The 4,567-nt window shown below is 43.8% G+C and overlaps 1 pseudogene; it reads left to right on the plus strand.

The window, feature by feature from the left end:
- The first annotated feature begins 1,849 nt into the window (after positions 1-1,849).
- LOC101440361 (Na(+)/H(+) exchange regulatory cofactor NHE-RF3 pseudogene) lies at positions 1,850-4,241 on the plus strand (annotated as a pseudogene).
- Positions 4,242-4,567: the final 326 nt, after the last annotated feature.

A 4,567-nucleotide genomic window follows, 5' to 3' on the forward strand; every position in this document is an offset into this window, starting at 1 on the left:
TTTCTTGGAATTTACCCATTTCACCTAAGTTGTCTATTTGTTGGCATACAGTTTTTCATAATATCCACTTATGATCCTTTTTATTTCTGTGGGGTCAGTTGTAATGTCCCCCTTTTCATTTCTGATTTTTTTTTTTTTTTTTTTTGCCTCTTCTCTCTCTTTCTTTGTTAATCTAGCCAAGGTTTTGTCAATTTTTTTGATCTTTTCAAAGAACCAGCTTTTGGTTTTGTTGATTTTCTGTATTGTTTTCTGTTGTTTTTCTCAATTTCACTTATTTCTGCCCTAATCTTTATTATTTATTTCCTTCTGCTTGATTTGGGATTGGTTTGCTGTTCTTTTTCTAGTTCCTCCAGGTGTTCAATTAGGTCTTTGATTTTAGTTTTCTTTTTAAATATAGGCATTTAAGTTTATAAATTTCTCTATCAGTACTTACACCTTTGTTGTATCCCATAAAGTTTGATAAATTGTGTTCTCGTTTTCATTCGTCTCGAGATATTTACTTGAGATCTTCTGTTTAATTGTTCTGTCTAATTATGTGAGGAGTGTATTGAAGTCTGTAACTATTACAATGTAGATACTTGTTTCTTCTTTCAGTTTTGATAGAGTTTGCCTCATGTATTTTGGGGCACCCTTGTTAGGTGCATAGGCATTTATGACTGTTAATTCTTCCAGGTGAATTGTCCCTTTTATTAATATATAATGGCTTTCTCCATCTCTTGTAACTTTTTTGCATTAAAATCTGTCCAATATTAGGATAGCTGCCCTGCTCTTTTTTAGTTACTGTCTGCATGTGATTATGTTTGTAAACTGGTCTGTCCCTCCAGGCATATTAGATTATATTAGATTCAGAAGTTTCACTTTTCCTGATTAAATAATGATTAAGGCTTTGATTGGGCCACATCAGTAGGATGGTGATACCCCGCCCCCTCGGTGGGCAAGGACTCACAGAGAAAATGACGTGGCAGAGGAGAGAGTGAGAGTTTGATCCTGGGCCTGAGAAGTAAACACACAGAGAAGCAGATACATGAGAAGGCTCCATTAGACATGGCAGAGGCCATGGGAAGAGAGACAAGCCATTTGCCTGACAGTTCACAGCTGGCCTTGTGGACAGAGCAGAGCAGCTGAGCCTGGAGAGAAACCAGCCCCAGAAGATAGACTAGACTTGTCCCAGCCTGTGGCTGACACTGGAAGAAGCTGGGACCACGGAGCCTTGGGAGGAGGAGGAGGCCTGAACCCTCACAGACACCGCCCGCCATCCTGCACCAACACATGGCGACAGATTCTAGGTGAGAAACCACCTCTATGGTACCTTGAGTTGGACTCTTTAAGACCGTGTAACTGTAAGCTTCTACCGCAAATAAATACCTTTTGTTAAAAACCAACCGATTTCTGGTATTTTGCATCAGCACCCTTTGGCTGACTAATACAGCATGGAATATCTTTTTCTATCCTTTCACTTTCAGCCAATTTATATACCTGGATCTAATGTGAGTCTCTTGTAGACAGCGTATGGATTTTTTGCTGGGTTTTTTACCCATTCAGTCTGCCTATATATATATATATATACATATACACATACATACATATATATATATATATATATATAATTTTTTTGTTCTTTTTTTTCTCTTTATTTTAAAAAGTTTTAATTCCTTGGGAATGGCAGGCAAGGAGAGCCACATCCCCAGGAGGCAGGTGGGCTGCGCACTTGTTAGCTGAGGGTCTTTCAGGCTCTCCCAGCTCAGGGCCCAGTCAGCTGGCAGGTCAGGACGGAAGTCACCTGAACTCAGACCTCACGTCCCTGTTAAATACAGCAACTTTTAAATAAATCTTTGTTAAAGTCCTGTGAGTTCCAAGACTAGTGCTCACCAGCAGAGAGAGAATTCCCACATGAACAGAGGGGCTTCTCTCCCTTCCAGATCTAGAAATGGTCTCCACTTTCAGACCCCAAGAATGTGAGCTGTCCAAACAAGCAGGGCAGAGTTCTGGCTTCTGGTGAATCGAGGACTCTGCTGGCCACCTGGTCTAGGGGGATGAAAAGTGCAGCCTGGCAGAGAAGGCTGCCTCCAGGACGGCGATGGGAGTTCTCAGGATCAGTGGTGTCTGTGGACAACTAGTTCTGGATGGGAATTCCTATGAGAAAGCCCTTAAAAAAACAGGTTGACTTGAAGGAGTTGGGTCAGAGTCAGAAGGTGCCAGGTTTGAGTGATGAGGAATTGCTCCCAGTGATGACCGGTGGAGTGGACACTTGGCCCCAGCCTCAGCTGTGCTCCTGGTGAAGGAGGCGAATAGCAAGGGCTTCTCTGGAAACTGTCCATGGTGAGAAAGGGAGTGCACACGGCTGGTAGAATGCCTCACGGTGGGCTCCGAAAGCTGGTCTCCTGGCTGATGATCACTTGACTGGTGTGAATGGAGAGAACGTAGAAAATGCCAGCCATGAGGAAGTGATTGAAAAGGCAAAGAAGTCAGGAAGCCACGCCACATTTCTGCTGGTGGATAAGGAAACAGATAAGTGCCACAGTGAGCAGAAGATAAAATTCAGGAGGGAAACAGCCAGTTTGAAGCTGCTACCCTCAAAGCCCCAGGTTGTAGAGCTTAAGAAGGGAAGCAATGGCTGTGGGTTCTACCTGAGGGCAGCCCCAGACCAGAAAGGCCAAATCATCAAGGATGTAGATTCCAGAAGCCCAGCAGAGCAGGCTGGCCCGAAGAGCACCGGCCTGGTAGTTGCTGTCAATGGCAAGGCTGTGGAAGCCTTAATCATGACTGGGCTAGAAATGACCAGGGAGGGTGGAGATCAGACTTCACCGTCGGTGATAGACAGACAACGCGTAGATTGGCTCATTTTTCTCCATCTCTCCACTATCAAAGTCAAGAACTGCCCAGTGGTTCTGTCAAGGAGGCTCTAGCTCCTACTCCTGATTCTCTGAGGTCTCAAGTCCAGATAGTACAGAGGAAGTAGGCAATCAGAAGCCCAAGCGCCGCATGCTGGTTAAAGGTGAGAATGGCTATGACTTTCACTTAAATGCGATTCTGAATCTGCCAGTCTATTTGCCCAAGAGATGCAGAGGGGCAGCCCTGCCGACCTGGGAGATGACAGTTCATCACTGAAGTGGATGGGTAAGTGTTATGGATGAGCCCTATGAGAAGGTGGTGGGCAGAATAAACAGCAGAGGGGGGAACTGTACTCCTGGTCTGTGGAAAGAAGGTCTATGATTATTTCCAGGCTAAGAAAATCCCTCTTGTTTCCTCCATTGTATGCCCACATGGAGAGAGCCAGAGCATGACGTGTGTACTGCAAAAGAATGAGCCACAGCACAGGCTCTTCTTCCAATTCTGAAGATATACAAATGTGATGAGAATAAATAATGGCTTTGGCTGATACCTCTTTCTGGGTATTTACTAGGAATCCATTCTCAAGAAATGAGCTGCATCCGTTTCCTGTCCCTGCTAGAGAAGAACTCATCTGGAAACTAGTTCATCATGTGTGATTGTCTTCTGTTATTTATATTAGGGGCAGCTGTTGCAGACGGCTTATTTATGGTCCACTTAGAAAAAGCTAAGGCAGGAACCAGCTTCTTCACATGTGGTCTCTTTCCAGCTCCAGTTTAACTACACTTCTTTGTATGGTTGTAACCCTTCCTGCTATAGGCTCTGTGAACACCAAAGATGATTTATCAATTTGTATTTGTGAGATATATTTAAAGTATCTGAGACGATAACACTATTAAAATTAAGCTTTGGTAAGAAAAAATTTTTTACATTACATGAAAGTTACATAGAAAATATAGGAGATTTTTATATACCCCACCCCCTCTCCCATTTTCCCTATTAATCTGTCAGCTTATATCTTTTGATTGGGGCGGTTAATTTTTTTTTCAAGATTTATTTATTTTTATTTCTCTCCCCTTTCTCCCCCCCCCCCCAGTTGTCTGCTCTCTGTGTCTGTTTGCTGCGTGTTCTTCTTTGTCCACTTCTGTTGTTGTCAGTGGCACGGGAATCTGTGTTTCTTTTTGTTGCGTCATTTTGCTGTGTCAGCTCTCCATGTGTGCAGCACCATTCCTGGGCAGGCTGCACTTTCTTTTGTGCTAGGCGGCTCTCCTTACGGGACGCACTCCTTGCGCGTGGGCTCCCCTACGTGGGGACACCCCTGCATGGCACGGCACTCCTTGCGCGCATCAGCACTGCATGTGGGCCAGCTCCACATGGATCAAGGAGGCCCGGGGTTTGAACCGCGGACCTCCCATGTGGTAGACGGTCGCCCTAACCACTGGGCCAAGTCTGCTTCCCAATTGAGGAGTTTAATTTATTCACAATCAATGATATACTGTGAATTCATTAATTACTTCCACTATTTTATTCTTTGGTTTTCATGTACCTTACTTTCATCTGTCTTTTTACTCTTTGGGCTATCCTTTCTGCTATTCTTGCCTTCTCCTTTCTCCTCCAAGCCCCTCTATCTTGTCTTTTTCTTTCAGGCTGTAAGACTCTTTTTAATAGTTCTTGCAGATGTGGATTCTTTTTTTACAAACTCTCTTAGTTTTTGTGTGTTTTCACATATTTTAAACTC

The sequence above is a fragment of the Dasypus novemcinctus genome, chromosome 16 (genome assembly GCF_030445035.2).
Source record: "Dasypus novemcinctus isolate mDasNov1 chromosome 16, mDasNov1.1.hap2, whole genome shotgun sequence".
Taxonomy (NCBI): Eukaryota; Metazoa; Chordata; class Mammalia; order Cingulata; family Dasypodidae; genus Dasypus; species Dasypus novemcinctus.